Below are 22,389 nucleotides of genomic sequence, written 5' to 3' on the forward strand. Positions count from 1 at the left end.
AGCGCAACACGGAGGCTTAGAGAAATCTATTGGCTTTACTGGGCTATTGATCTTGCCCTCCAGAGCCAGGGCCTGTGTGTAGCTTTATCTTACTTTACAAGTAAGATAAAGAGATATCTATAACAGTAAAAAATGACAAAGATTTGAATGAGGGCTGTTTACCTCTTTATTAGGGGTAAATTACTTGATTATTATTATCACATGTGGGGTCGTGCAGCTTGGTGTCGGCCTGAAGTCAATTGGATTTTGTCATTTCATTTCTAATGGGAAAATAAAATAAAATGTAACACTTGCACAGGTCATGGATGAGGCAGTCTCAGAAAATCAGCTGGCCCTTTGCATGACACGGATGGTCGATGTTTCCGTGTGATAACAGCAAATTGGAAATGTGGGAAGCGTGTAGTGTTCTTATTCACTAGGGCCTCTGTAGCAAATACCCATTTGCACAATATTGTTGGGTGAAGAAAATGGCTGAGCACTCAAGTTAAACTCATTAGCAAGCCCAGCGGGGGCTTTTTTTTCACCAACTACCAAGAAATCTGAGGCTGCTTTCATTATGCATTCTCCCATAGTGCTTCCAGTCTCTATTTGGTTGGATAAAGAGCATTTAAGATTTGGAGAGCAGAGACAGAAACGACACTGGCTTCAAGCAACATGCTTTAAGATATTAGTACATATTCTTAAACTGTGCTTCTTGATAACAGATCAGTCTAGATGGAAACACGTAAAGTCAAGCTTGATAGTTGGGAGTTGAATGGATTAAGCCTCCACTAGTCCTCCACCTTCCAAATGCGGTTTTTCAAATATCATTTATTTTTTTCTATAGACAATCTAACAGTATTAGCTTATTAAGACAAGTATGGTGTGAAGTGACTCGTTGGAGCTGTTGTTTTGTCTTCTGATCATAATGATGATACATGAGCTGCAGCAGAGCTGGTCCTCTGTATCGTGCTGGTGACTGCAGGTGTATGCCTGGATCAAAGTGTAAATGGATCTTGGAGTCAGTTTGACAAATCCTGGCAGGCAGCACCCACGCATTCCACACACATCCCTGCAAGAACAATGCGGGTGAGAGAAAAGGCAGAAAACCACCCCTTTGTAGGCCGTGATGCTCAGGGGATCGATCAAGGTCAACACCGCCTGCATCTGGTTTTGGAAGTACTTGTGTTCACTGATCAATATTTATCTGTTTATGATTCCTTGAGAAAGAGCGTTTCATCCTAGTGGTGTCTGTGGCCATCTGTAATCTGATTACTTTTTTCAAGTAACGAGTAATGTAAGGGATTACTATTGCAAAAACGGTAATTAGATTACCGTTACTTTCACGTAAGCACGCTGCGTTATTAAAACCGTGATTTTTTGCGAGAATGCAACGTTTGTGACAACAGCTGTGTGCAGATCAACAATGGATAATATATCGAGTGCGGGAGAGAGTATGAGCGTGCAGCGTTTAAAGCGTGGAAGTACTGACCTTACTTGGAGTTTGATTCCATAAAAAGTGACAAAAACATTAGTGTCCACTGTTCACTGCGTGGGAAGAAAACTTGTTTTTACAGCGAAAAAAACCCCTAAACTTCCAAGCAAGCACTGAGTGCGCTACCACGTAACGGGAACTTCACAGAGAAACTCGCGGCTCCCGACGACCCGAAAAACAAACGCAAAACAAAAAAAACACAGCACAACCAACCCAGGGCGGGCGGCGGGGGGTCCAGGATGGAGGGCCCTAAAACCTCTCCGTCAACACTAGACAACAAAAAAGAAAAACCAAGTTCAATAGTCCAACCACTGCCCTAATGGCAGCAACAGTTCTGGCGGCCGACCCAGTGGACAGCAAAACAGGCGAAGCCCGCTGTGGGTCAGGCAGTGGTGGAGAAACAGTTCAGGTGGCCTACCTCGGGTCCAGTGGCAGCAATCGAGCACGTCAGGCGGCCTGCCACGGGTCCAATAGCGGAGACACTGCAGCTCCGGCGGGTGACCACGGATCCGGCAGCAGCGGAGAAACAGTTCAGGTGGCTTGCCACGGATTCGGTGGCGGTGTTGCATCTCAGGTGGCCTGCCAAGCGTCCAGTGGTTGCGGCGTAGCTCCGGCGGCCTGCTGCGGGTGCTGCGGTGATTCAGCTCCGGTGAGCGATAGAGCAGAAAGGCCCATGATCCCCGATGAGCTGAACGTGGACGGCGTGGAGGGCGCGCTGGACTTGGACGGCGTAGACGGTGTGGAGGGCGCACTGGACGTGCACGGCATAGACGGCGTGGAGGGCGCGCTGGACGTGGACGGCGTAGACGGTGTGGAGGGCGTGCTGGACGTGGATGGCGTGGAGGGCGCGCTGGAGGTGGAGATGTATCCTGCACACTGACCCCCTGCTTAGGCTGATCGGGTCCCTCTGACACGCCGACCTCTGATGGCGATGCGCGCTCCTCCAGCCCGCCGAATTCCCGCTCCGACTCACAGGGCTCCTCCTGCTCGCCGAGTTCCCGCTCCGGCTCACAGGGCTCCTCCGGCTCGCCGAGCTGCTCCTCATCAGGCGGTGCGGGCTCCTCGCCGAGCTGCTCCTCGCCGAGCTGCTCCTCGCCGAGCTGCTCCCCCGGCTGCGGCGCGGGCTCCGCCGGCTGCGGCGCGGGCTCCCCCCGCTCGCTGAGCTCCTGCTCTGGCTCGCCGAGCTCCGCAGCAGGCGGTGGAGATGACGGCAGTGTAGTTGAAGCGGATGGTGGAACAGGTGATAGCTGAAGTGGCCCCTCGGACCCTTCAGCAGAGACACATGCGTGACCAGCAGGTATCGAGATCTCTGGCAAAGATGAAGTTGGTTGAGACAGCACCTGGCTCACAGCCGGTTCGTGATGCTGCGGATGGGGCTGTGCGGGGCAGTCAGTCTGTTCCAGCCCAGGTAAACAGTCCTCACTTGACAGACTGAGCTCCTCTGAACATCCTGCAGAGGATCGAAGGGGCTGGGCAGCTGGCTGTGCTACGGCTACAGGCTGGGCAGCAGGCTGTGCTATGGCTACAGGCTGGGCAGCTGGCTGTGCTACGGCTACAGGCTGGGCAGCAGGCTGTGCTATGGCTACAGGCTGGGCAGCTGGCTGTGCTACGACTACAGGCTGGGCAGCAGGCTGTGTTATGGCTACAGGCTGGGCAGCTGGCTGTGCTACGGCTACAGGCTGCGCAGCAGGCTGTGCTATGTCTACAGGCTGGGCAGCTGGCTGTGCTATGGCTACAGGCTGGGCAGCTGGCTGTGCTACGGCTACAGGACCAGCAGGCACACGGGCCTCTGGCAGGGACGGAACAGGACCAGCAGGCACACGGGCCTCTGGCAGGGACATGGCAGACTGCAGCTGCACAGAGCATTGATTGTGCTCAGGCAGCGACGGCCGGGTGCGGTCCTCAGCTGGCTTCTTAACCTCCAGGGGTCCAGAGTCTGCTGGGGGGCTGAAACCTAGCCTCTGGGGAGGCCCTGGAGTGCATCTTAGTCTCAGAACTGGCCCGCTCTTGAGGAAAGTTTACAGGATTGTTTGGTTTGTCTCTCTGCCTGGAACGAATGGGTGAACAAGAGTTTCTTTCGGGTGAAATTGACCTAGCTGGTTGTACAGGAGGAGTGGGTGAAGATGATGGCTGAACAGGTGGCTGAGCTGAGGGCGACTGAAGTAACGGTTGAGACAATAATGGCGGGGAAGTTGGAGACTGAACGGAGGATAAGGCTAATGATTCTTCTGCCAACTGGGCTACTGACTGGGCTATGGATTGTAACATGGTAACAAGTCTGGCTGTGACTGTAACTGAGCTTGAGGCCGGGCGGCTAACTGAGCTTGAGGCCGGGTGGCTACCTGAGCTTGAGGCCGGGCGGCTACCTGAGTCACAGGCTTGGCGGTCTCGCAGTGCCTAAATAAACAAACAGATGGAGTGGAAAATGAAAAATTGTCCTTATGACTCACCACAGCCGGTTGTTGTGAAGTCCAGGAATCCGGCTGCGGTGAAAAGCGCCGGCGGCGCGAGCGTCGCTTCTTAGACGATGCCGGGGCCGGCGTGTCAGGCTGCGGATCCCCCAGCTGGTCGGGCTGGAGAGCAGCCTGAACAGGAGAGTCGAGGTGGAGCGTGTTAGCCAGAAAGTCCGCGACGATCGGGTAGAGCGTATCCAGCACCCAAGGGAAGCAAGACAGCGTCTCTTTCAGCCGCTTTTCCACGACGCGACGAAATCCTTCCTCGTGCGCCTCCAGCCAAAGGTCGCAGAGTCTATTAACTTTATCCGTCACCTTCCTCCTGAATCTCTCCGATGAGTCCGCTGGGTCCATGATTGGCGGGATTATTTTGTCACGGGCTGCGATGGCAGACCGTGGAGTTGTAGAGAAAGTAGGGCCCAAACGCGAGACTCTAGTGAAGGACAGTGGATTTATTTATGGTGAGTGGACAGAAACGACAACTATATACAATTCAAGCACTGTGACTCCTGTGGCGATTCCTCTAAGAATCCCACACAGTGCACGTGTCCATAGCAGTGAAAAGGTGACAACTCCAAAAACCCGATTCCACTCCGTGATTTCCCCTCGTGACGACGTTCCTGACTCCCGACCCCTGGTGACACAAAAACACACACAGCTCAGCAGGCAGCCTTTAGTAGCGAAGCCGATCTCAACACACTAATCTTCGGAGGTACTTACAGTTTTTTCTGAATGCTTAAACCCTAACTGTGATTCCTGTAGCACAATCTCTAAAACTATTCAGACTTATAGCAAAACCACTCACTGAGTTTGCAAAACTAAAAGCACAAAAACTGCTTTGCACTCAGTTTGCAATTTTGTAACACACACTTTGCAAAACTGTAGGCACAATTCACTGCACAACACTCAATTACCAAATTTCCAACACACTCCTAGCAAAAGTATACACATGTATGGCTATCATTAACACTAATTTGCCAACTGTCTGGCACACTTTCACATGTCAAAACTTTCTTAGATAATTAGTTCACTTTGCAATCAGCCTAAGCACTATAATACAGGTAAGCTGTGTGTGCGGAGTACAATGGAGGGAGCAGAAAGAGTGAGAAGTAGAGGAGGCCGAGGAAGAGGACGTGGAGGTGAAGAAGTAGGATGAAGAGGACGACAAGGACAAGGAGGAGCAAGAGGAAGACGAGGAGCGGGGAGAGGAAGATGAGGAGGGGGGAGAGGAAGGGTAGGAAGAGTAAGAAATAGAATTGCTGATGACATCAGAGCTACAATAGTGGACCATGTCATCAACCGTGGAATGACCCTGAGGGTAGCTGGCCAACGGGTCCAGCCTAAACTGAGCCGCTACACTGTAGCAAGTACCATAAGGACATCTTGAAATGAGAATCGGTTAGTACAGTCACTTTGCACAAAGATTTGTAGCACTGCCATATGCCAATGAAAAACACACCAATACCATTGATGTAAAAATACTGAAATTGTTACTTTACAGAATTGCTAGATGACCAGATGCTGGGGGCAGAGGAAGCATGTTCACTGCAGACCAAGTAACCCATATAGTCATTATGGCGATTGCAAATAATCCTATACTTGGAAATAAACACTTGTGTTTGTTTTGATGTGTTTGAATAAACACCAGTACTTGAAGTTTGGATCCCTCTATGCTTATGGATCTATGACAGAAGTATGAGCTCAAACTGACATAGCCTACCTTTTGCACAGAGAAAGCAAAAGCCAGATGTGTTTTGTATTCATACCATCAGTGTGCAGTTGGCGCATTGTGTGCTTAGTAGATGATGGCTTGTGTGTACTGTTTGATACGGAAACACCATTTTTACGAAGGTGTGAAGAGTTAATCTAGCTGTGTTCGCTTTTGCAAGAGAACTACAATGTTTTGATTATTGGGTGACAGGTTTTCTTATTTGTGTGAAGAGTTTTGCAAAATTAGCCAATAGTTACAAAAAATGTGCTTAAGCAATCAGAAAAAACTGTAACAGGTTCGACTTAGTATAATCCCGCGCTGACTGGGGCTCCGCCACCTTCTTAAATAAGACGCCCCTCATGAAGCTATCAGCTGCAGCTGGTGAGGGCTAATGGGCGACAGGTGCGGCAGTCCCCAGTGCGGGAACACTTCCGGGTCGCAGTCCCCTCAGCGACCCCAAAGCATCCGGGAGCACACAGGGAGAAAGGACAAAAAGGGAGAGAAAACCACCAAAACATAACATACGGAAAAACATATACAAGAAATACATGAGCTCTGGGTCATCAGACCCAGACCATGACAAAAAGTAGCATTGGGCTGAAAGATCTATTTCTTTATCACCTATTCAGGTTGTCAATCGTGTTCTTAAAAAGTAACTAAGTAACTAAGTAATTAATTACTTTTGAAAATAAGTAATCAGTAAAGTAATGGGATTACTTTTTGGGGGAAGTAATCAGTAATTAGTTACTGATTACTTTTTCAAGTAACTTGACCAACACTGGTGGCCATAGAAAAAAAATCACATTACATGTAAGATGGCTCCTAAATATTTTTTCGGTGTTTATTATATGTCATGAAAAGGTTTCATTTAGATTGCTCTTTGGTCTAAATGCCAAACTGAAAAAGGTCAGCCTCTGTCGTAATGGTTACACTTGGCACTTGCATATTAACACTCAGACAGCACCAACAAGGCTAAAAACAGGTTACAAGTGCATTTAAAATACTGAAAACAGTTATTTAAGTGGCTGTAATCAGAAGAGTCGCAGTTGAGTGTAGAAAGTCAGGCACAGTGAGTGTGCATATTTTCACCATTATCATCCTAAAGCTTGTTTTATGACATAATGTCTAATCACTACATAAGCCGATTCTCAGCATATTCTCACTGCCTGCCAAACCATGCTTATGTTTTTGGTTTTTGTTTATTTCATAAACATGGATGTCCAGTTTGGTGTCCTCGAAGTTCTACCTTTGCTCTTGGCATTTTTCTTCTTATATGGTTTTCTGTCAATAGTAATTGGAAACAGTGTCAGCACTAGGTTTACCATTTGTATTTTTTGTAGGCAGAGGGGCACACTTGTCATATGACAGTGCCATAAATCAGAACTCTCCACACGTTTGCAGCCTGGTTACGTTGAAACTTGGAATGACATGTAACTGTCTGGAAGTTGATCACAAGATAAAAATGTAATTGTAACCACCTAACAACCTTTGACTAAGTCAAGAAACGAGGACCTGTAGTTGTCCACATGAGCCAAATTAAAGGAATGGAGAGTTTAGACATGAAGTGTAGAGGGAAGCACTGAATGACTCATGCAATGCTAACTATTGTTTCAGTAAATACAATCCATAAAGTGCCTTGGCTATGTTTAAGGGAGAAGGCTGGATGAAGCAACAGATAAAGTACTAGTTGTTTGTTAGTGCAGAGAAAAAGTAATTCAAATGTTCCTGTTATTAAAGTACAGTCAGTGAAGTTTTAAAGGACCCGCATGGGAAGTGATAAAAGCTATGTCCTTATCTGAACCTGACATGACACATGAAAAGTGTTTGGAAGCTTTTAAAAGTGCTTTTGGACTGGTAGAGTCAGGAGATAACTTAAATCTTAAGGAGGCTTGAATGTTGCTTATCAAAAGACATGAGGTTGGGGTTAGGGTTAGAGTTATGAATAAAGCATGTGTCAAGGAGCTACTTAAAGGTGCAGTAAATGCAAACCCATGAACATCCTTGAGCTACTGCATGAAATTCGCATAGAACAGAAATGTGAAACTTTCTAAGCTAAATTGAACCTGTCAAGCTGCACTGTTCATGTTAAACTCGGGGGAAAGTAAACTCTCTGAGATATACAGTTTGAAAGTCGAAATCAAAGAAGTAAAATCAATGTTTGCAGCATTCACGTAACAACCTCATTGAAATTGTGAGTTGAAGATTGACAAATTAACAAATTAACTGAAGAAGCGTCTCGGATGAGAAGTGAAACGTCTTCAAAAAACTTCCAACGCCCAATCGCTTTGCTTTCCAAGCTCTTAAGAAAGCAAGAAAAAATGCCTGGATGAACAAGAGCCCTTTGGAACCCGAATGGATGAATCATGCACTAAAACTTTAAGAAAATAAAACACTGCCTCCCTAATGCTCCAGTTCTGGCTTTCACAGACCCTAAAAAGCCATACGTCTTGGATGTGGCATAAGTGGCCTTGGCGCTGTTTTATATCAGAAACACCCAGAAGGTTTCAGGCATATAGCATTTTCCAACCAGAAACTCAGCGCCTGTGAAAGAAGCTATCCCATTCATCGGAATTCTTGTCCCTCAAAGAGGACAGTTGTTGAAAAAATTCCATGATTATTGATTTTGGAAGCGTTTCACTGTACGTACTGACACCAATCCTCTAACATCAGCGCTCACTTTAGTGCTACAGAGCATTACCGGCTCTCGGATCTGAACCTTTCAAAACAGTTTAATATAGTTCATTATTTTCTGATTTCAGTGTGGTGTTCTATTATTCTTTTTATTACATAGGTACTAGGTTTAGAGTATATTAGTGATTTAGCATCACATTAGCATTTAAGTATGAGTTACTTTTGCTACTTTTGATACCCACATTTGATAGTTTTAAGTATGGACACTCATCTAAAGTAAATAACACATAAAACAGCAATGAAAGAATAAATAGTTCTCTCATTTATGTATTCACTATTCATATTTATGTGTTTACTCAATACAGTCAGTTGGTGTCCACATCTCCTCAGACCTGACATGGGCTGCCCACATTCAGGTCCAGACCAAAAAGGCTAGGCAGCGCCTGTATCACCTACGACAACTGAGGAAGTTCAGGGTCTCTCCAAAGATCCTCAGGATTTTCTATACAGGCGCTGTGGAGAGCATCCTCACACAGAACATGACATCGTAGTTTGGGAACAGCTGCATGAAGGACCAAAAAGCTCTCCAGAGAGTGATCCGTACAGCAGAATGCTGCTGCAGGATTGCTCTCCCCCCGCTTCAGGACACCTACACCAGGAGATGCCGGACTAGAGCAGCGCAGATACTGAAGGATCCGTCCCATCCTGGCAACAAACTGTTCCACTTCTGCAATCTGGTAGAAGGTTCCGCATCATCCAGGCAAGGACAGAGAGACTCAAGAGGAGCTTCTATCCCCAAGCCATCCGGGCCCTAAACACACACACACCCGCCCTCTCACATCATCTATAATTGACTGAGACAGGACTCTCTTCCAGACACTAAACCAAGGCACAATGTACATTTCAATTCCTTAATTTTAAATATGTTTATATTGTCTATTCTGTAAAATAGTCAGATGTCTATTCATATTAATGTACAGAATTCACCTGCTTGCTGCTACTACTGCACATTCACCCAATGCATATACTATATATATATATAATGTTCTTCCCCTAACCCCCCCCCGCATTTTTGCACATGTCGAGGAGAGTGTCGGGCTGTTATATACGTGCAAATGGGCTACAGATACGTGGATGTCACTTGTCAGGGTAAGGAGCGAATGCAAGAGTGCCAACGTATTATTTCACAGTAAAAAAAAAAAAAAAGGGGGGGGGGGGGGGGCTATTGCTGTGGTTGTGCCTGCAGCTTTATGACATAAATGCAAGATGAGGCTTAGCCGCTACAGCGAATGGCTTATTTGACTTTAATTTATTTTACGAATTGAATGGTTTACTCCCAAAGGTCATATTCCGTAGATTTTTGGCATGATTTACTTTATACAGTCAGTGGATTAATTGGTCATGGTAGGGGTCAGCATAACAGGTTTCGAGAGAATGTTATGTTAATCTCCATTTACTTTGATGTTGCATTGGTCTGTGCTGTGGCATCAAGGTTTGTGATGTAAAAAAGGGTCTGTGTCAAATTCAGTTGGATGAGATATGTTACGATGATTGATATGAAGAGCTGTTGCACTGATGAAATGGATTCATTGTGGCAACTGAAGATAATGAGCTTTACTCAATCAGCTTGAGAGGGTATCCAACTGCCATTTCAATTGAGATCTTGTTGACTGTTCGGGGTAGGGTTGCCAACCGTCCCTTAAAATACGGAATCGTCCCGTATTTCGAAACAAAAGTACACGTCCCGTATTGAGCTAATAAGGGACGCACTTTGTCCCGTAATACAGTGAGAATCAAAAGTAGTCTATAACTTTTAATGGAATTAACGCTTTGTTTGAAAACATAATTCCCAGCCCCTCTCCTGCTTTGTGACCAATGAGCTGACAGCACACTTACGAGTATGACAATTCAGATTACCGCTCATCTCATTGGTCAAGGAAAGGTCGCTTACGGAGAAAATACCGGAAGACAACAGATGACCACAACAAGAAGCATGGCCAACAGGGAAACAAACGCCGACACTGCGGTGCAAGTCTCGGACGACAGTACACCTAAAGCTGGGCAGACACTGTGCGATTTTTTTCAGTCACGTTATTCAGCTCCTGCTCAAACTGCACGATTGACTCGCAGGGGTTAGAAGTTGGTAGGTCACGATGCAGGTCTCACACTATACGGCCCGATGCTCTGATGCGACCTGAGTGCTCACACTGTGCCTCCATAAAATGAAGGTTATAACAGAAGATCTGTCGCGCTCTCTCTCTCCGTCTTTCACTCACACAGACACGCACACCACCACCATCAACTTTGCTAAATTGCTAATGAAAAACATTGATCAGGCAGCTGTGATTGAGCAGCAGTGTAGATCCAACTATTTTCACGGTTGTTGTGTCGTGATAATTTCTGAGGCCACATCGAAAAGGCTCGGATGAGCTTTCCAAAGTTCTACAAGTTGTACCTCCATCGCTTGTGTCCAGATCACACGCTGCACAGCCGTGCTGCTCCGTCTTTTTCGCCGACATTTGTGTTTGCGCGTGAGCAGTGTGACAAACTGCGGTGACACCCTCCCGACCAAGCGATTGATGATCGGGAGCTGGTCGTGAGGTGTTAATCGCGTCTCGTTACCCCACGTATACTACACGATACACGACGCACGATGAAGGCCAAAATCGGGCCGATCGCCAAAACGGTCGCACGACTCAAAAATCGGCTCAAAATGGGCCAAAAATCGCACAGTGTAAGCCCAGCATTACACTCACACAGACACACACACCACCACCATCAACTTTGCTAAATTGCTAATGAAAAACATTGATCGGGCAGCTGTGACTGAGCAGCAATGTAAATCCCACTATTTTCACGGTTGTGTGCCTCCATCGCTTGTGTCCAGATCACACGCTGCACAGCCGTGCTGCTCCATCTTTTACACCAACGTTTACGTGTTTGCGCGCGAGCAGTGTGAGCGGCTGTGGTGAGACCCTCACGAGCGATTGATGATCGGGAGTTGGTCGTGAGGTGTTAATCACTTCTCGTTACCCCACGTATACTACACGATGCACGATGAAGATCACTCAAAAATCGGCTCAAAATGGGCCTAAAACCGCACAGTGTAAGCCCAGCATTAGAGCAGCAATGTTTGTTCAGAGAAAGGGAAAAATGGGAAAAGGAAAACACCTGGCTGGAAAAAGTTAATATGGGCATGTGCAGTGAATATCAGCGCTATGTGGCCAGAAGTGTGATAATATAATTTATTTTGTGTAATAAACAACTGTAAGGATAGATGATTACAACAAATAGATGACTAATACATAAAAGTAATACATAGATGAATAATGATGATGAGTTAAGATGCGTAATCATGGGAACAAGCGGGTTTACAAACAGGAGCAGCTGATTAGCATTAGAAAAGCTGAAATAATACCTCAACTGAAGCCAATTGTACTAAATGCACTAAATGTGCACTGTTACAAGAATGTTTTTCTTTCTATTGTTTTCTATTATTTTAAGTTAAGCAGGACAGAGTTCTTTTAAAGAAAGATTTACTTATATTCTCAAAAGTTAAGCATGACAGGCTTCTGTTTAAGAAAGAGACCTGTTTTACTGTGTTAATGTTGTCATTTTGAGCTAAAAATAAATGGCTAAATGATCATTTGTTTCACATGTGTTCATATCACAAAGAATACACATCTACTTAAATCAAATTCAAGTCAAATGGTTAAAAAAATAATTTCACACACAAAAAAAGAGCTAGAAAATTCACCACACTGGGAAGGGTGAAGACAACTGGGTCGCCCGGCCCTGGCCACGAGGTGTCCCTTATTTATTTTTCAGGGAGTTGGCAACCCTAGTTCGGGGCCTATTGGGGACAGACTAGCAGTGCTGCTCTCCAGCTGTGGGCTGTAGACTGTTTAGGAAGGACAGACACTTTGTCTTTTTTTACTTTGCACTGAATTTTTTGCAGACTTAAAAGAACAGAACAAAGTAAGAACAAACAAACATAAAACAAAATGGGGTTTTCAGAACCTGTTTTGTGTGCAGTGTTAGTTAACCTGGAATCAAATCAAATCAAATCAAAATTTATTTATATAGCACATATTAAAACAACAGTGTTGACCATAGTGCTTCACAGTCAGTGAAAGCATGAGACAATTAAAACAAACAATAAAACAGGACAACAAACAATAGGTAACAACACAACAAGCTAGAATAGCCAACTAGTTCGAATCAAAAGCCAAAGTAAAAAGATAAGTTTTAAGACGTGATTTAAAAGACTGGATAGACTCGGCAGTACGAATATGAACAGGGAGGTTATTCCAGAGTCTAGGTGCCACGGTTGCAAAGGCCCGGTCACCTCTTGACTTCATTCGAGACCTAGGTTGTGCTAGGAGCCTGTGATTGGATGATCTAAGTGCTCTGTTGGGATTGTATAAGTGGAGTAGTTCAGAAAGATAGCTGGGAGCTAAATTATTCAGAATTTTAAAAGTGAACAAAAGAATTTTAAAATCTATGCGATATTTAACAGGGAGCCAATGTAATTTGGCTAAAATTGGAGTTATGCATTCATAGATTCTTGTACCTGTTAAAAGACATGCAGCTGCATTTTGAATTAACTGAAGGCCGGTAAAGAGAAGAGTGTTGGAGGCCTGAGTAGAGGGAGTTACAGTAGTCCAATCTGGATGTGATAAATGCGTGGATAAGCTTTTCAAGGTCCTTTAAAGGAAGAAATGGCTTTGCTTTACATATCTGACGCAACTGGCAAAAGCTGTTTTTTACCACAGTGGAGACGTGTTTCTCAAGTTTAAAAGAACCATCCAGGAACACTCCAAGGTTTCTTACAGTGAGCGAGAGATGGCTAGCGAGAGGGCCTAGGGCATCAGCTAACTGGTCTAGCGGAGTGTGACTACCAAAGACTATGATTTCGGTCTCATTCTTGTTCAATGTAAGAAAATTATGTGATAACCAAATTTTAACTTCATGCAAGCAGTTGAACAGAGGTTGCAAAGAAGCAGACACATCGGATTTCAACGGTGAATAAATCTGGATATCATCAGCATAACAGTGAAAGGAGATGTTGTATTTTCTAAAAATTAATCCCAACGGCAACATGTACAAAGAGAAAGGAGCAGGACCGAGCACGGACCCTTGAGGCACACCACAGTAAATAGCAACAGAGAACGCCCTCTCTGAGAGGTAGGATTTAAACCAAGTTAAAACCGTACCTTTGAGACCAACAACATGTTCCAGTCTTGATAGAAGAATGTTGTGGTTAACCATGTCAAAAGCAGCAGTCAAGTCAAGTAAAACTAAAACTACGGAATATCCAGAGTCAACGGTTAAAAGAAGATCATTAAAAACTCTAAGTAAGGCTGTCTCTGTGCTGTGGCGAGGTTTCAAACCAGACTGAAACTTTTCATTAATACCATTTGCATCTAAAAAAGGCCTGAAGTTGTTTTAGAACTACCGTTTCCAATATTTTGGAAATAAAAGGGAGTTTGGAGATCGGCCTGTAGTTAGTGAGACCATTAGGGTCAAGATTTTTCTTTTTCATAATCAGAATCAGAATCAGAATGGGTTTATTGCCAGATGTTGAGGTTTACAACATTAGGAAATTGCTGCGGTGCTTCAGTGCAGACAATAAGAATTAAAGTGCTATGTAGAAAGAAAGATATGTGCATGAGATATACATGAGATATATACATGAGAATAAGAATTATGAGTGCTACGTAGAAAGATATATACATGATATATACATGAGTGCAGGTGGTGATCAGTGCCAAACATGAAATGATGCAGTGACACAGCGTAGGGTCATGTGTTAGTGGCGGGGACAGTCATGTGGTTATTGTTCATGTGTCCAACAGCAGAGGGGAAGAAACTGTTCTTGTGGCGAGAGGTTCTGGTGCGAATGGACCGGAGCCTCCTGCCTGAGGGGAGCAGGTCAAACAGACTGTGTCCAGGGTGAGAAGGGTCAGCTGAGATCCGGGCTGCACGCCGCAGTGTCCTGGAGGTGTACAGGTCCTGCAGAGATGGGAGTCTGCAGCCAATCACCTTCTCAGCAGAGCACACAACACGCTGCAGTCTCTGTTTGTCCCTGATAGTGGCTCCAGCGTACCACACGGTGATGGAGGAGGTGAGGATGGACTCGATGATTGCAGTGTAGAATTGCATCATCGTCCGTGTTGGCAGGTTGAATTTCTTCAGCTGCCTCAGGAAGTACATCCTCTGCTGGGCTTTCTTGATGACGGAGGTGATGGTGGGCTCCCACTTCAGGTCCTGGGTGATGGTGGTACCCAGGAAGCGGAATGAGTCCACAGAGGTGATGGGGGTGTCAGTCAGGATGATGGGGGGGAGTGGGGCTGTGTGCTTCCTGAAGTCCACAATAATCTCCACTGTCTTCTGGGCATTCAGCACCAGGTTGTTGTGGCTGCACCAAGACACCAGACGTTCAACCTCCCTCCTGTAGGCAGACTCGTCCCCGTCCGAGATGAGCCCAATGACGGTGGTGTCATCTGCGAACTTGATTAGCTTGACAGACTGGTGGGTGGAGGTGCAGCAGTTGGTGTACAGGGAGAAGAGCAGAGGAGAAAGAACACAGCCCTGAGGGGAGCCGGTGCTGATGGTCCGGGAGTCCGAGACATTCTTTCCCAGCCTCACGTGCTGCTTCCTGTCCGTCAGGAAGTCAGTGATCCACCGGCAGATGGGATCAGGCACATTCATCTGGGAAAGCTTGTCTCGGAGATGGTCTGGAAGGATGGTGTTGAAGGCAGAGCTGAAGTCCACAAACAGGATCCTGGCGTAGGTTCCTGGGGAGTCCAGATGCTGCAGGATGAAGTGTAGGGCCATGTTGATGGCGTCGTCTACAGGCCTGTTGGCTCTATATGCAAACTGCAGGGGGTCCAGGAGGGGGGCCGTGAGGGTCTTGAGATGGGAGAGAACTAGGCGCTCAAATAACTTCATGACCACAGATGTCAGAGCCACGGGTCTGTAGTCATTTAGTCCAGTGATCCTAGGTTTCTTGGGGACAGGGATTATGGTGGAGGACTTGAAGCAGGCAGGCACATGACATGCCTGCAGTGAGGAGTTGAAGATGCCAGAAAACACTGGGGCCAGCTCGTTTGCACAGTGTCTGAGGGTGGCAGGAGACACACCGTCTGGGCCGGGAGCTTTCCGAGCATTCAGACTCCTAAACTGCTTCCTCACATCTGCTTCATGAATATGAAGAGTTGTGGTCGGAGGAGGTGGTGTGAAATCCTCTTTTGTGTGGGGTGAGGGGGCGGGTGTTGCAGGTGAACAGTTTGAAGGTGGTGATGGTTCTATGGAGGGGGGAGAGGTGGGGGAATGAGTGTCCAAAGTGCCTCTATTGTTGGGGTCGTTGGAGGTGTGAAGGCTGCCTGATGGCTCGTCAAAACGACAGTAGAAGTCGTTAAGGGTGTTGGCTAAGAGCAAGTCATCAGTGGAGTGGGGGGTTTTAGGCTTGTAGTTTGTAATATTCCTAAAACCTTTCCACACAGAGGCCGAGTCATTCTCTGAGATCTGCTGCTGCATCTTCTCAGAGTGCTGATGTTTGGCAATGTCCACTTCTTTAGTGAACCTGTACTTGGCCTCTCTGTAGCAGTCCCTGTCTCCGCTTCTGAACGCCTTACTCTTTTCCAGCCACAGCTTTTTGAGTTTAGGGGTAAACCAGGGTTTGTCATTGTTATAACTCACCCTGGTGCGTGATGGCACAATGCTGTCCTCACAGAAGTGGATATAGGAGGTGACAGTGTCCGTAAACTCGTCCAAGCTGTTAGAAGCAGCCTTCATTGTGTCCCAGTCTGTGGTCTCCAAACACGTGCGAAGCTCCTCCACAGCCTCGTTGCTCCACAGTTTTTTGGTCCTCACGACAGGTTTGGAGAGCTTCAGCCTCTGTCTGTACGTGGGGATCAGGTGGATCATGACGTGGTCAGAAAGTCCGAGTGAAGCGCGCGGCACCGCGCGATAGGCCCCGCTGATCGTGCTGTAGCAGTGGTCCAATGTCCTCTCCTCTCTGGTCGGGCATTTAATATACTGCTTGTATTTCGGAAGCTCATGGCTCAGATTGGCTTTGTTAAAGTCCCCAAGAGCAATGATGAGAGAGTCCGGGAATGTCCGCTCCGTGTGGAGAATCTGCTCTGCGAGTGTGCACTGAGCTGCTTGCGCATCCGCGTCTGGCGGGATGTAAACAGCGGCCAGGATGAATGAAGCAAACTCCCGCGGAGAATAAAACGGTTTGCAGTGAATAAAAAGATATTCCAGAGAGGGAGAGCAGTGCTGAGCAATCACTGTTACATCTGTGCACCAGCCACTATTGATGTAGAAGCAGACACCTCCACCTTTGGTTTTACCGGAGAGAGCGGCCTGCCGGTCCGCGCGCAGCAGATGAAAGCCCTCCAGCTTGAGCGCGCAGTCCGGGATGTCCTCACTGAGCCACGACTCCGTAAAACATAAGACACAGGAGGAGGCAAAGTCTCTGTTCATGCTTCTCATCAGGGCCAGTTCGTCTATCTTATTCCAGAGTGAGCGTACATTAGAAAGGAAGATCCCAGGAAGGGCCGTTCTCAGTCCGCGTTTCCTCAAACGCACGAGTACGCCGGCTCGCTTACCTCTCTTTCGACATCTCACTTTCCTGATCAGAGTCAGCAGTAAATCTGCCGCAGATGCGACAAATATTGGAAATAAATCCACAGGCGTTGTAGTCCTGCAGTTAAGGAGCTCTTCTCTGGTGTAAGAATATCCAGAGGAGTGCCCAGACACAGAAGAAATGCACAAAAACAAGACAAAAGTAACGCACTGAAGCACCAGGGCATCCATACGCGGCGCCATCTTGGATCAAAAATAGGTTGCACAACAGCATGCTTAAAGACAGACGGTACACAACCTGATGACAATGATGCATTCAGCAGAGATAAGATACAAGGACCAATAACATGTAAAGCTTCCTTAAAGAAACGAGAAGGAAGAATATCATGCGGGGAACCAGAGATTTTGAGATGATCAATTATATGTTTTAAAGCAGAATAAGACACTGGCTCAAACTGTTGAAGGACAGTCAAGCATTCAGAGGCTGGAACTGGGTCTAAAACTGATGATGAATGAGATGGATGAGAAGCCCTTAGAGCTGAGATTTTATCAGAGAAATACTTTAAGAATTTATCACAAAGAGCAGGGGAAGCATTCCTATAAGTGGTAGTGCTAGGGTTTATCACAGAGTTAAAAGTATTAAAAAGGGCTTGGGGGTTGTAGCTATTAGTCATAATAATGCTAGACAAAAAGGCAGATTTAGCAGCTTTAACAGACTTTTGATACTTAGATAAACAATTATGGACGATGTCCAGAGAGACGTGGAGTTTGTCTTTCTTCCATTTTCTTTCAGCACGACGACATTCAAGCCTGAGGGCGCGAGTAGTATCATTTAGCCAGGGTTGTTTAATCCTCAGAGGTGCCACAGAGTTAAGAATGTCAGCGCATGTAGTATAAAAGAGGTTAGCAAGCTCATGCGCTGATAAAACAGTTAGCATCAAAGAGGGGAGAGTCAAGGAAAGCGTCAATGAAGTGGGCGATTGACTGGGAGTTAATCGTGTGCATTTGCCGCACAGGACCATCACTGTTCAAATCCATATCGCTCACTACAGTATTAAACAAAACCGGGAAGTGATCAGAAATCCCAGAGTCCTTTATGTCTGTGATGCAAATATCCAGACCATAAGATCAAAAATCAAGTATATGACCTTTAGTGTGAGTTGGTTCACTTACCCACTGGGTGAGATTGAGGGTGCTAATAAGACTGAGGAAATCCTTAGCTAGCAAACTGTCCTCACAGCAAACATGAATGTTGAACTCACCAACAATTAGTATACGGGCATAACGTAGCACAAGGCTCCCCAGTAGATCAGCAAATTCTGGAAGAAAATCCTTGATAAGTTTCGGGGGGCGATACATCACAGCGCAGAGGATGGAGGGGACGCAGTTCATTTCCAATAACTGCACCTCGAAACTGGGGGTACAGAACAGGTGGCAGCTGCCGACATCTAAGTTTGTTTTTAAAAACTGAAGCTAGCCCTCCACCTCTTCCAGTGGTCCGGGGTGAGCTAATAAAAGCGTAGTCAGGTGGGAGCAGCTCCGAGAAGGGAAAATTTTTTATAAAACTTATATTAAATGATTTACTCACAACCAATATAAGTAGATTTAAACCACAAATTGGAACACATGAATTTATATAAGTTTACATCACTGCTCATCATGATCCTTCCATGTGAGACTGTGGTTTGTTTGACATTATGGCGTCAGGTTTTTGTCATGGTTCTTAAGATCTGGAGAGGTCGTGGTGTGTGTGTTTTTTGTCTTCGCCTCTCCCACCAGGGCGGAACTGGACCTTGATTCCCTGCCTCTGAACCCGCCCTGAACACACACCCGTGGCTCATTCACACTGATCCTGGCAGACTACTTAAGATGGCAAGAGAGGCTGCTTCCTCGCTGGATTGTCACACTACCTAGCGTCAGTGTAGCCTAGCCTAGCCTAGCCTAGCCTTGCCTTTGGAAGTATTCCTTGTGATCACCTAGAGTTTCCACCTGACGTTGTTTTTCTCTGTGTACAGGCCTTCTAGATTCCCTGCCCGTATTCCCTGCCATCTGGATTTCTGTGGATGTGTGTGAGTGAGCGTGAGCATTTTGGAGTGGACATTCAGAGTGAGTTGTGGATTAAGTTGAAGAGGAGCGTGTGTACCCCACCTTGGACCTTCCCCTCAGACCCCCCTCCACCCCCTGGAGCCCTGTGTTATCTGTTTCACTGTATATATGTAGATATTCTCACTTGGTGCCACGCTGTAAATAAACCCTCACCTTCTCTCTAAACTTCAGAGTCCTGCAAGTGAGTCCTCAGCCTAATAATCTGTGACAGTTTTCATCTGTTCCTACCTTAAAACACTTACCACACATTACTACCATGGTACTCTCAGTTTAATTAAAAATAATCTGTCTCACATCCAAATATTTACATATGGATGCTTCAACCCCATGAACATTTGAGTTCTCTGGATAAATCTCAGCATAATTTTTTAACGTGAAGTGATTTATGTTGCAAAAACTGGTATTTTAAATCAAACCCAGAGGTGGCAAAAGTACAGACATTCTGGACTTAAGTAGGATACTAGTGTTAAATGCTCCTAAAATACTCCAGTAAAAGTTGAAGTTCAGATTCAGTCTTTGCTCAAGTAAAAGTGAAAAAGTAAAGATTCTGAAATGTATTCAAAGTAAGAAAGTAAAAAGTTTTTGAAGGATGTTTCTATCAGCTATTTTTGTGCAAAGCTAACTGAACTGTGTGCTATATTAATGCAATAATAAAATAATATCAGTAGATGGTAATAGAAACTCTATTTCAGTCTAAATTTGAATTCTAAAACATGTATTCAGCTTGAATCAGTAATGCAAAACATGAGCAGAGAAAAAGAAGGAACTTTACAAAAGAGCTCTATTTTCTGTTGTCTACGTTGTAGATGGTGACCTGCTGCTCTTTGTGGAGTTATACACCTGAATTCAACCTGATGTAACAGATGTTTCATTAATTGTCCTGGCTGATTTCCATTCTTTAGACTGACAGTGTGTTTATGCTAACTTTTTTCTTCACACCCCTCACAGTACAGCAAACTAACCTGTTTATTCTGAATTTACCTGCAGAGTGTTTGCATGCAACCTTTAAATAACACAGTCTACTTCAGTTTTGCATCATGTTTCACAACATTACAAAAAAACACAATGTCACATGTACACAACCATCTAATTTAAAACATGAGGACTTACATGTAAACTTAAAATCTAACCTCTCTTCTTCCTCTGCTGTCCCGTCTTTCTTATCTGTCTCCATCTCAGAGTGAAGTTAGCTCTCTTCCTTTTCTCTCCCTGTACAGCAGGGACCTTTAGCTAACAAGACACTACGACAAACTGCGCACAAACAGTTTGTGTGTTTGCAGATGTTTGTGGAGCTGATAGAAATATAATGCTCGCTAATCTTTTGTAGCACTAGCTAGATGCGGAAGTAATGCAACTCATGACAACCTGTTGTGCCGAAAAACAAACAAACACTTTAACCCGTGACAATGGCACATGATTGTGACCCTTCATCTCTTTTTATGCGTCATTTGTTGGTGATTAATGAATGAATAGGATTGCCTTCCATGTGTTACTGTTCAGGCTCAAATTGGTTTGATGCTTGAAGGTTGACGTGAAATAAAAACCTCCCTCTTATGCCTTAAATGAGCCTATTTTTAAAATGTAAGGACTAGAAAGTACAGATACTTGTTTAAAAATCTAGGGAGTAAAAGTAGAAAGTTGTCACAAAAAAACCTACTTAAGTTAAGTACAGGTACCTGTAAACTTTACTTAAGTACAGTAACAGAGTATTTGTACTTGGTTACTTCCCATCTCTGCCCAAACAACAATATTTTTCTTAACTTACCCACGCAGCAAGTGACGGTAAAACAGAAACCTCCAATAAGTATGCAAACCGTAGCCACCTGGTTGACTTCTTTTAGCTTGTTTTAGCTTAAAAATGTCTGATATTTAAAAATACATTGTAATATGTGCTGTGCAAGTTTCATGCAGTACAGCTACAGCAATCAGGTAAGGGTGTTGATTTCTGTCGGCTGCGTCTTATGGCAGGGATCAATGTGCTTCATGTTTTCTAAGGTCTGCAGTGTGACTGGAATTTGGAAAAAAAAATGTTAACACTGTTAATAATTTTTTCCCATTAAAAAGGGATTTAAAAGCAGTTTATTCAGCAACAATTTGTTAGTAGGACTTATCCAGATTTGATACACAGCAGAGCTTCGGGGGGATTTGTTTTGGTTTTGCATTCTAAATGTTAGAGTCCCAAATTACATTCATGAAAATCAAAATTTTAAACATGCTCCGCTTCATCTCGTTTTAAATTTAACAAATGGTTAAATGAAATCTATTTATGGCCCCGTGGCAATGTTATTTTAAGCCATTTCATTTAAATAATGTGCAGTTAATACCAACATTTAGGGCACTCGCTTTGGTGTAAAACGCAGTCAGCAGCCATGGTGTGGGTGCACAGGATTAGCAACAAATACAATGCCTATCAAAATGTCCCTGCACCACAGTGTTCTGACACTTTTCTTATAGAAAAGACAGTGCAGTACAGATCTGTCACAAAAGCTGCTCCAAAACAGAAACTGATGTCCTTGTGTGGGTGGTGCAGTGTCACTCCAAGCCAATACTGTATACAGCGGTACGCTTTAAAATAGCTCGGGGGGAGGCAATACATCTGGTTACTTTGTTTTTCTGATCCACTGTCTGGTGCAAGAAAGGGTTTAAATATTATTAGCCGATGACCTAGCTAGCTGCAGACCTCAAGCACAGCTTTGCAGGAACAAAAGGAACACCCACCATCCCTGACATTTCAATCCCAACGAAAGCACACACTCACATTTATCTGTATCTAGTTAGCATGAAAAATGTGGTTGACCTCACACATTTTTTCTGCTTGAGAGGCTTATATTAAATTGTTCATACTGCCTCAGTTGGCAGGAACACAGAAATGGCACAGAACGCAACTGCACCTGACACGTTTGACCTGGACTGTGCAGAAAGTGTCAAACAGCTCAAACCCTGGGGATTCTTCAGACATCCACCGAATTATTTCTGATAGTTTTGCTGTTGCGCTTTTGTGTGTGTGTGTGTGTGTGTGTGTGTGTGTGTGTGTGTGTGTGTGTGTGTGTGTGTGTGTGTGTCACGTGACCTCGGTGTCAAGAGGCAGTGAGAGAGGAACATTTCAGACATAAGGAAATATGTGTTTATGTGAATCTCAACAGTAATCGACACAGTAATGAATGGCTTGGAATGTGTTGCTATGAGCTAATGTCAATAAAGGTGCAAATACTCATTTTGTGTCTCTTTTGTTGTTTTATTTGTCATTGTGGTCAGTTTGCATCTGCTACTTAGTATCCCAGAGATACAATAAGACACCATTGATGTATCTTTTGTGAGCTACTATATGATAACTTTTTTAGATATTGAACATCTGTTTGCAGTTTCTCACAATCATTGCTGTCTCTATTCATTTTGCCTCTATCATATTAACAGTTATT

Source organism: Aulonocara sp. 'chitande type north' Nkhata Bay, linkage group LG12, assembly GCF_057382095.1.
Source record: "Aulonocara sp. 'chitande type north' Nkhata Bay isolate Kocher_YH1m ecotype deep benthic linkage group LG12, A_spYH_male_GT1.1, whole genome shotgun sequence".
In the NCBI taxonomy this organism is placed as follows: Eukaryota; Metazoa; Chordata; class Actinopteri; order Cichliformes; family Cichlidae; genus Aulonocara; species Aulonocara sp. 'chitande type north' Nkhata Bay.